This window comes from Montipora foliosa, chromosome 3 (genome assembly GCF_036669935.1).
Source record: "Montipora foliosa isolate CH-2021 chromosome 3, ASM3666993v2, whole genome shotgun sequence".
NCBI lineage: Eukaryota > Metazoa > Cnidaria > Anthozoa > Scleractinia > Acroporidae > Montipora > Montipora foliosa.
The window spans coordinates 55,051,013-55,062,269 of NC_090871.1; the positions used below are offsets into that span (position 1 = coordinate 55,051,013).

The 11,257-nt window shown below is 38.5% G+C and overlaps 1 protein-coding gene and 1 long non-coding RNA gene across 2 annotated transcripts in view; one reads left to right on the forward strand and one right to left on the reverse strand.

Annotated features, from left to right (window-relative positions):
* LOC137995017 (uncharacterized) overlaps window positions 1-1,311 on the forward strand; it is a 2,259-nt gene extending 948 nt beyond the window's left edge. Inside the window, exon 2 of the long non-coding RNA XR_011122245.1 lies at window positions 617-1,311. This is a non-coding gene — a long non-coding RNA (uncharacterized lncRNA). The remainder of the gene's footprint in view (window positions 1-616) is intronic.
* Window positions 1-9,834, reverse strand: part of LOC137997691 (protein NLRC3-like) — a 48,750-nt gene extending 38,916 nt beyond the window's left edge. The window contains exons 1-3 of the mRNA XM_068843875.1: window positions 9,555-9,834; window positions 7,705-7,774; window positions 4,735-4,803 (exon numbers count right to left, since the gene is read on the reverse strand). The gene's annotated coding sequence lies outside the window, so the exon portion shown is untranslated. The remainder of the gene's footprint in view (window positions 1-4,734; window positions 4,804-7,704; window positions 7,775-9,554) is intronic.
* Window positions 9,835-11,257: the final 1,423 nt, after the last annotated feature.

Consider the following 11,257-nt stretch of genomic DNA (forward strand, 5'->3'; position numbering starts at 1 on the left):
AGCCTGACGGTTGTACTTTTCATATTTGGACAACAACATTCTTTGCCTTGTACATTATTTTTGGAAAGTTCACATCATTTCCAAGAATTTTTATTGCTCAAAAAAGTGAAGGTGATGCCAAAAAACTTAAGTTAGACTGCTTACGTGTGGAAAGAGCAAAGCTGTTGAAATGTCCTGTTAGATGGTGTTGGAAGATGTACCACTGTACCAAAAATATGTTCGTTCTGAATTTTCTTGTACCGGAAACAGTCATATATTATTTGTTAACGTCTTTGCTTTGCTCATTAATCCTGGAGTTATGTCTGGTTTACATTGGCTCCTCAGCATTTCACCTAAAAGAGTTAGCAGCTTATCTACCACGATGAAATACTCCGCGCCAAGTTTTGTGCAAATATTAGAGTCCTGCCTTCTCTGCCATTATTTTGAAATTTCCTGCAGACAAACCCTTAAAAATTGTACTAAAGCATATAGGTCTAATCTCTAGTTGTTCACATTCCTGTTTACAATGTATATCTGTCATAAAAGGCAGACTTGTGTTGCTTAATTGAACCACAAAACAGGTTGATATCCTCCTCCTAATAATTCACTTATCCATGATTTTTGTTTTCCATCACAGGGGCCACTTTTATAAGATGAATACTCTTCACTGTCTAGATGATGGATAAATTCTAAGACAAAAGCAATGGTTTCTGGTGGAAGTTTATGACTATATTGGCGTCTTATTTTCGGAAGTGCTGCTCCTGGACCATACATCTTACCATAAAGTCTAGCTTTTGTTAATTCGTAGTCTGTGCATGATACTTCTTCTCCTCGACTGTTAGTAAACCTGAACATTTGCTTAATTTCCTTATTTGTGTATTGCTGTGCCACACAGTTCAACAGTTCAACCCATTTGGGACTTCCAGGCCTCTCTCTGGAGTAGCTGAGAGCTAAGCCCTCCATGGTGTTAGCATTTGCATTCACTTTTTCCTGAATGGAATTTGAAAGAAGTGAAGACAATGGCTTGCTCCTTTTTCTTTTTACTTCTAGTAAGAAACACCTCCTAGAGAGTGAGGTTCGCATGTTTACAATCATGTTTCCAAAACATTGCTAAAGCCAGTATGCGTGCAAAGTACTGATAGAGGTGAAAAATATTGTGATCTTATTTTTTTATTATCAAAGGTAAAGGAAAAATGTCCTGACGTTGAATTAGTCAGTAATAATTACTGACTCTTATCTGATTATTAGAATGCAAAAAGAGTACTCTTTATAGCCTGGATTAGTTTTCTATTTTAGGGAATAATGCATACAGTACAAACTCACATATAAGAACCTAGTACAGGCTGAAATTTGGCATTTTAAAAATACCCAAAAATATATGAACCTGCAGAGCCTGGCAAAGAAAAAGAGGTACTTTTACAAAAAAATCACCCTCGAGAAAACTCCTGTTATAGACCTAATCGGCTAACTCAATGTTGTACCCAAATCAAACCCTTTGGGAACAAAACGTTTTGTTTCAGGCATTTCCATATCATTTAAATATGAATGGTACATTATAATGCAAATACAATTTACACAAAGAATCTTAATCTCGGGAGATTTGAATTGGGTACAACATTGAGTTAGCCGATTAGGTCTATTGTGTATATGTTTTCTTTGATTGATTGTTCCTCTGAGAAATAAGAACCTATTAAGAAACTACATGTAATCAGCCTGAATTATGAAAGCCTAAAATATTAGAACCTGCTCAGCCTGACCTCGAAAATTCTAGGTTCTTATGTGTGGGTCTTTACTGTATTTTGCAGGGTTACCAGTAGTAACTTTTACCCTGTTATACAAGCATGACAGTATGCCATGTTTTCAGTTTCGCGGGCTTGGGAGATCCTTGAATTGTGTTCATCTTTTCATTACCAATCCAAATAAACTGAAAAACCAACTAGTGAGGTAGAATATGTATGGTAGAATTTTACCATGTGAGTTAAAAGAAGGAAAGTTTACCCCATCAAATTGGCCTTCAAGAATTTCCTGGCAGATCTGTTCATTTGAGGCACCCATGTTTTCAACTTCTGTTTTAAGTTCAGCCACTTTTTACCTTGCGCAGTTTTAAAGTTTGTTTCAAATCCTCCGCTGAGTTCGCTTTGACGTCAGTTCATATGACACTGGGGCACAACCAACTTGATTTTGAATAGAATTGTTTGCAGACAGGGGCTGTGGAACACTTTTGTTTACACTGGGTGACAGCCTGTGCAACCTTACATAACATGCACCACAGCACCTTAAACTGCTTATGAGGGCCACACAGCCAAACTTTTTTTCCAAAAAAGTTTTCTTAGCTTCAGGGAACAAATCATCTACTGACTTTGGAGTGGACTTTGGTAGTGACTTTAAATGTTTTAGCTTGTACAGGGGAGTTGTGCATTTGGACGCTGAACATCAGAGGCGGATAGTGGCATTCCTACAGGCTTGACATTTTTCCTTTAACATCATTTATGGGACGAGATTCTTCCTTGTAGGTTTATTACATATACTATAAGTAAGTACTGATGAAGACATTGTTTACAATCTCTGAGGCTCAGCTGGGACTAGTTTCTTTCTTTTTTTTTTTTTTTTCAATTCTTCACAAAGATCAAACCTTCAATAACTCTTTTTTTTTAAACTTTGATATAAGCTAGACTTAACTCTAGTGAATTGGAAAATGAAACATTTGTGGCAAATTTTATGATAAATTCAACTCAACAATCGAAATTGAAAGTTTACAATTGAAGCTAAGCTGAACACAATCTTAATGTGTAATTTTAAAGGGGGAACTGAAAAGGAAACACTTAAACACTGGGGGTCTCACGAATCTTTTTACGGAAGAAGTGTGCGGGAGATAAGCTGAAAATCAACTCTAAAGGAACCTATCCACGAATACTCAATACCTTTCAAAAAAAAAAAAAAGGACAAAATTACCTTTTGCAAGGTCTAGCGATAGAGTACACCGAGCTGTAACGACAACAACAGTCCGAAAACGATCTGTAGGAAACCTCACTGAACCGTAACGCAAGTGACAGAAGCTGCTTCCACTACCTCTAACTCGAATATCAGATCACCGGTCACAGACAAGGCAATGACAAAAGAACTGTTCACACTATTTTAATAGAAGTATAATAAGAATTCATCCTAGGTTTGCAGTCTCAAGATAGTCCAAAAGCAAGTCTTGACACACTAATTCTAGACTGGATCTCTTATTAGCAGAGTCGGAGAACTCGAAATCTTACGGCAGAAAGATCTTTTCGAACAATTTGCGTACTGGTTATAACCTTGCAAGAAGGTTAAACTAAATACGATAAATTCACCGCTTCAAAACGTTTTTCAAAGCTCTACAGATCTTTCCGAACTGACTGAATGAAATACCTGTGTAAAATGGTTGGCTAATCGCTTGCACTCAACACAACTTCTATGTGCTCTTCCACCGCGACACAATATGGCCGACGGTACAAGTCCTGATCTGTAAGTAAGATGCGCGCAAGCTCTTATGGGATTTTTGGCCGCTGGCGCGCTTTATTGCTCGATGTTCAAAAAAATCTCGTCTTAAAACGAAAACGTTCCGTTTGCAATGCTTCGCTTCACTTTAGCAAATTAATTACTGTCGTTCAATTTTTTTTTCGCGTGACACCGATTCTGCAATGGTTTCAACTAAATTTTGGCGCGGGAAATTTTCTCGGCCGGCGACCGGGTACGAGTGCATTGCGCATGCTCAGACGTTTGACCGCAGTGTGTCTGTGGGCAAACAAATTCCACTTCCATGGAGTTCAAAGCAGTCAAGATATCTGGAAATGACTTTGATCATGGAACACCTCTTAGTTCCAGACATTAAATGCAACTCAGACTTCTTTTGACATCATTCAATACAACTTCAAGGAGGTTGAAAGCAGTCAATCAACGGAATTTTAAGCTCTGAGAGAAATTTATACACAGAAAAAATTAAACTTTTAGATGACATATTTGATAAGGTTTGAAGTTTCAAATGTGGTCAATTAATATACAGATATTAAATTGAAGTGATGCCTTGATCTGGGGTTGTTGCTGTAACATCATGACCAAGAAAATTTGTATATAATTTTGTGCTTGAAGAATCTTTCCCGTACCAAACATGAGACTGCAAGAAGTCTACATTTTTGTACAAGAGACAAGAGTGACTGCAGTCAACATGAGCAACTGCAGTCATGTTGTCAGTGGTTTTGTTACACAATGTATACTTGCGCATTCGTTGGATCCCTCATTCTTTGTGTTGTAGAGCTTATTCATTATAATTTATTGTTGTGGCGGGAAGAAGGAGCATTTTGGGTGGAGCGTTTAGCGGTTTTTTCCGTCCCTTTGCCCCATCTTCTTTCCACTGTTTATCAGTGTGATGGGTGGCTGTCTTCTCGGGTGGCATGGGGGCTCATGGCGGGTTTGTCAGGTTTTGCCAGCCACGGGTACAGTCTCTATCTTAGAGCTGGCTTCCAATGGATGTCTCAGCCACCCAACCTCCACTTAGCAACGCAGTTGTTAAATAATAATTTAAATATTAACCTTTAGTCAATTTCGTGCAGTGAGCGAGTCAGTAAAATTACTGTAAAGTTAGACAAAATTATGGTGACAAAAATATTTATGAAGACATTTCAAAATTGTCTGAAACATGGGCATTTACAGGAACACATATTGGTGATGTTAAAATACATTCAAGTAGATTACAAAGTCTAACATAAACATGCATGCTTATGTACATACCTGCAATAATTCTTTAATTTATAATTCAGAAAAGTCTGAAAATCACATCTTTCGTCAAAAAGTTTCCTCCTTTCAAGAAAATAAAACCGAAAATAAGCAGTGAGAGATTTTATCTCTACAGCAGAGACAAGAATTAAAGGATCCTCCTTTAAGATGTCATGCTCAATTAATTAACTACAGTAGTATGTACACAATAAATTAAGTTGCACATCTACAGTGTAATAAGCTAGTTTCGAATCTTGCAGCAACAAAAGAACGGAGTTGAGGTTCAGGGGAATAATTAGCATTTTCTTTTGTTCAAAACAAAGGAAAATGCAAATTATTCCCCTAAACCTCGACTATGTTCTTTTGTTGCTGCACAATTCAAAACTAGCCTATTCGAAAGTTCAGAAGGTATTGCTTTAAAAGATACCCCTGAGAGCCAAAAAGAACAAACTATATAAAATTAAAGAAAGGCCATGTACTTCACAGAGTATCTACCTGTTGTGCACAAGAATGGAATTTTCAATTTTACGTAAGAAATGGTTTGCAGCCAGCCTTGCATGAAATACACAGGCCTTCTGATATTAAACGATGGTGCGATTTCGCACAATCGACCTCAAATCGCATCCGATCGCACAATTCACGAAAAATCGCATAATTTACAAAAGGACGCGCAAAATTCATAAAATGAAACATAAATCAACACGTTTCTTAGAAATTCCTGCATAAATACGCCATTTTTAAGATGATTTATCTTGGAAAAAGGCTAAAAAACCTTTGTCACCTTCGATTTCGTAAACATTCGAGGTTCAAGGCTTTATTTTTCATGTCGGGGACCTGGTACGAGTCTCCTTCTATTGGTGCAACACAAACATGCCCTTATATACACACCACTGAAATGACACAGTTGCCTTCTCTTAGAGAAGAGATTTGTGAAAAATAAGCAAAGTTGTAAGTTTTTCGGCAAAATGTAGTTTCTTTCGTTGAAAAATGATAAAAACTTATTCATGCATAAGTTTGTTGTGAAAATGCTCGCTTTTTCTTCGACGAAGAAGGAAGTTCCCACCTTCCGCCCAATCTCACAGCTCACGATCAAGCAAGAAACGCTCCACGTGGACGATGGACTGATGTTTTTCTGGTCGTGCAATATTAGGGCCTTTTATACGAGAGAAAATAAACCGCAGTTTACTCTAGCCACGGTGTACAAAATACGAAAAAGGAAATATTTGTACGAATATATATTCCCAGGTCAATATAAGCCGCGGCTTGAAAAAGACGTGAACGTAGATTTTGTACCATTCATACGGTACGGGGTGAACATTCGAGTCTTCTGTAAGCCGCGGCCAGAGAAACCCGCGGCTTATTTTCTCTCGTATAAATGGGGGTATGGCCCTATTGTGATTGACCATCTTCGGAAGTTCGTGGTTGACAAGCACCTTGATCATTCATTTGGCATTTTAGCTGTGTCCTTTCAACTTTTAACGTGGTGCACCGGTAGTGCAGAAGACCTCATTTTTTTTATTTATCCCAACTAATGCCGATCGAGGTACGTAATTACTGTTCCTTTGTGTTCAAAATGTCTTTAGGGCAGCAAAAAAGTGTTTTTCTTAACCTGAAACCTTATAAAACAAGCTTAAAATTGCTGAGAAAAAAAATCGCATAATTTACATTATTTATCGCATAATTGGCCTTTTTAATCGCACAATCTGCCCTGAAAAACTCGCATAATTTGCATTTTTTAATCGCACCCTATCAGAAGGCCTGAATACAGTGATGCCAACCTCTGGAGATCTAAAATCAGGAGATTAATTTTCATCCAGACCCCAATACCCCCTCCCCCTCCCCTCCATGATCATCCGACCCACTTCCAGCCCACTTCCTCCTCTCCCCCTAAAAAATGCACACACCCACCTCCTAAAAACAGTTTCCAAATCAAATCCACAGGGTCGCAATGATTGCAGGAAAACAGGGCACTAATTATAATTACAATAATTATTATAATGGTGGGTGACAAAAATATTTATGAAGCTGTTTCAAAATTATCTGAAACTATGGGTACCTTTTATTTTTCCCAAGGCTACAATCTTGGACAAAAAGGGTTGAGAATATTAAAAAGGGGGTTCCTTTACGCACAGCACCCTCAATATTGCACCCTAGCAGCCCATCCTCCCTGATCAATGTTGATAATCGCAGGTTCGACATGTTTTGTTTCGAGCAGCAACATTGATCAGGGGGGATGGGGGACAAAACAAGAGCTTGTTTTTCATAATTGTGATCGTAGTGAGTCCAAAAGAAGAATTTTCTCAACAATTTTGTCCAAAATTGTAGTTTTCATATCTTCTAAAATATTATTTCTGATATTAGTGGGTATTGCATTTTATTATATAAATATTGATGAAATACATGTACCAGGATTTCTCCTTTTACTAAAAAATCATATCTTCAACGCGCGCAGTGAACATATCATTTTTATCTTTCACATGTGAGGATATAGGTGTTGTCATGGTAACCAACATGATTAGCCAATAAAACGCGAGCTTTCTCTTCATTGTAAGATACTTTTGTGCTTTAATATAATTCTTCTCTACTACATTAACATTTTTATTGCAAAATTTGACATTACCATGATTTGTTTTTCATAACTTTCATATCTTGTTTCATGTTACCCAACATGCGTGTTTTAGCGGTTGGTGACCACTTTTTCATCATTTCCAAAATGAAGAAAACAAGTTGTTTTAAATCTAGACATTTCATCAATATCTATATAATAAACAGAACATTACATGGCCTCTTGGGGATACGAATTTTATCTTCTCATGCTGAAAGTATCTCTCACTGGTGAGAGATACTAGCAGCACTCGAAGATAAAATTCGTATCCCCGCGCGGCCATGTAATGTCCTCTATAAAATTAATTACAGTAAATTTCATTTGGAAGCACACCACAGAATTTGTGGGATTACAAAGTCTTACAAGCTCATTGTACATACCTGCAATAACTTGATCTTTAATAACATTATTCAGAAAAGTCTGGAAATCACATCTTCGGATAAAATGCTCCTTTCAAGAAAACAAAATAAAAAATAGGCCGTTAGAGATTCCATCACTACAGCAGAGACAAGAAATATAGCATCCACCATTAAGATGTCATGGTCAATTCATAAATACATGCAGAATTCTAATTTAACATTTTGCTTCAAAAATAAGTGACACTGTTACTATTACTGAAAGCCATCAAGAGCAAAATATATACTTCAATAAAATTTAAGAAAGGTCATGTACACATACTTCACAAAGTATTAAATCTGATTTTATAGAAGAATGGAATTTTGGATTTTACATAACAAATGGTTTGCAGCCAGTATTGCAAGACAAAAATAATAATGTCATGGCGAAGTGTTCAATTCAAATTCAAGAAAAAAACTAATCAGTAACTAACACAATATCATTAAAACACAAGTCAGTCTGCTCGGGATTAAGCATGCGTTTTAACAACCTATGATATTTCTTTACAGATGTCTAGGGTAGGGTAGTTACATCACCATTTAAATCTACAATCATGGACAAAGAGTTGAGGCTAATTCCCTGTTTTTTACACTTGTGGACCAGAACTTACAGAAAGAGCCATGAATACCCCCTCCCCCAACCCCATCTCTGCAAATGGGTAAAATAAGCCATTGTGGGGATGGGGAGTCCTAATGCATGTATCCAGATTTACATCATGCAACAAAAGATAAAAAGCCCTTTTTGTTATGGACAAGGAAGTTATATGATTCTGTCTGAGATTCTAGCCTCACAGGAAAGACCCTCTTCACAGTCTTCCACCTTTTTAGTTATGGACACCAACAGAACGTGTTCCAAATGGAGCTACTTTAATCTTATGTCCATTGTTTGTGTTCACAAAGATTGTCATGACACTATGAGTTGAGGCACTCATGGTGCGTTTACTTTGCAGTGACCTTGCAGTGAAAATTCAGTCAGTTTATCATTCAACCAATTAATGATTAAACCAAGATTGAGATTCGCTAATGGTATTTAAAAGGCGGAAGAGGTTGTACGAGAAGACATTGATGAACTCACCCAAATTCTCAGCTACGTAGATAAACTATTTTTTATCCGCACCCCCCTATGGAAGGCATTTTTCCGACAGGTCTCCTTTGCTCTGAAATCAGATTCCGACAGGTCCCTTTCACCTCTGAAGTTAGATTCCGACAGGCCCCTTTTACTCTGAAGCTTGATTCCGACAGGCCCGTTTTTGTATAGAACAAAGACTCCCGATTCCGACCCCCTAAACTGGAGCAGAAAATCCAGATTCCGACAGGGTCCTTCTTGACATTTCAAAAAAATGCCTTCCATCGGGGGGTGCGGATAAAAAATGGAAAGTCCCAGTTGGTGGGAATGCTGTCTTCTGCTCACTCCATTTCTTTTATTTAAAGCCAAAACAACCCTGAAAAACCCACACACTTGGTGATAAACAAGTTCTCAAGCCAAGAAAATTATTCACTTCAAAATGTCCAGCTTGTGAGTCAGAGAAGATGAGTACTTCGCGATTTAATATGTTCATTTAATATGTTGTGCTGTCTCCAGCCCAGTCATATCCATGCCATTACATTCCATTTGACCATTAACTCCGCTTTCTCCGTACAAAGGCGAATTTTATTGCAATATTTCTCAATTTGGGAAAACATTTCGTTGAAACAATGGTGAAGGAAGCCTATCTCGAACAACAACATATTTACACGCAGATTCATTTAATACTCTAAAGCCATATTAAAACAACGAAATAAACGGACCGCTACACCGCTTAAGAAGTGGAAATTTGTTAGTTAAGCAAGCTTACCTTGCACAAAATGCAGTGAATGTTTTCTTCTTTCGGGCAACCTTAATTTGCGAACAGAAAGAAAATGAAAATAAAAGTGAAGGAGGATTTCCTGCAATGGGTGTGTATCAATGCAGATGACGGCAACGAAGGTGCCTTTTCAGCTGGAGTCGGATCGGAAAATAGAGTTAAGCTTTTTGTTTCCCTTGTCTCGTAGTATTTGTCCTGTACTGGAAAGCGAGATAAAACATTATGAATCGCCTGGCTCTATTCCTATCGATCTGTGATCATCTGTGTTCAAGAATCAATGCTTACGCGATCACGTGAACATAGTAAGCACATGACCAAAGATCATTAGTGGGTCTTAATCGGGTAACCTGCGATCAGGCCCATTTTTAGCTTCGCCCACATTACGTACCACGCGAAACTAAAAAGCCTGATCGCAGGTTACAATTGGGGGATTAGGGAGCTTAAGTACACGCGTTTTTGAGACGCGGACGGCAGCCGGAAGAGAACATTTCGCGTTCCAGGGTAGTACTAATCATCTCTAATGGATAAAAGATACTTAGCAATGTAAATCTGGTTGTGTGAAGACAAGTGAAAAGGGAAAACAGCTCACCTCCGGTTGCCGTCCGCGTCTCAAAAACGCGCGTGCTTAAGCTCCCTAATATAAACACTTAATGACTGGTCCCGAGGGAAACGGTTCATTCTGTTTCCCGAGAATCTCAATTGAAATTCGAGGGAAACAAAATGAACTATTTCCCGAGGGACCAGTCATAAAGTGATTTGTTACATAGCACAGAAAGAAAAACGTGCGGCGGTCGTCGGTCAACATTCGCGGGTAACAGTGCACTGTTACCCTCTGACTTCATAAATGTTGCACTGTTGCCCGCTAAGAGACTTTTGGCGGGAAACAGTTTTATTGTTAGATGTCATGTGACCTCGAAGTAACCAATGAGAGCGCGCGCTGTTGGGGGAAAATTTCAGCTATATAACCTGTATCGCACCTGTTTCGCGAGGCCACGGGCTCAAACCCCGTTGAAGTCCTGAATTTTTCAGGCTTCTCTACGCAATTGCAAAAATTGCGTTCATAACTGCGAGGATCATAGCTTCAGTTGATAACAATTAAACTTATATGGCCCATACGGCCCCGCGCGCGCTTTCATTGTAAAACTATTGGGAAAATGCCCGTATGAGGGCCGTAGGCATTAGCGCGTACGCATTAGCGCTTAGCGCGAGCCAGAAAAAGGCGTACGGCCCGACTCGTACGGCCCTACTAGGAACACTTACTGCTTCGTGCGATGCAATTTTAGAGGATTTCGTCGCTTTTTAACATCCAAGTGATTTTACAGCCAGAAAAGTAAATTCAAACAACATATTAGATACATTTTCTGTGCAAATTTTTGTGACTTGTTTTATCCAACTTCATAAACTGAGCGTTCATGACTGAATAGTGTAAAGAACTCATATGATAGAATGCTTATTGACTGAGTTTAGGTCAGGCCGGACAGCGCTCGGTCCGTACGGTCTCGCTGCGCTCGGTCCGTACACCATGATGACCTCGGGCCAAATATTTTCCCGTCCGGCCCTCCCACTCAGTCAATAAACACTCAAGCTTTCATGATTTAACGGTTATTCACGAAAAACACAGACACGTCTCTCGTCGAAAATGAAACATATATATTTTTTGGCTTTTTGCTTTTTGGGGTTCTCTGTGTTAGTAA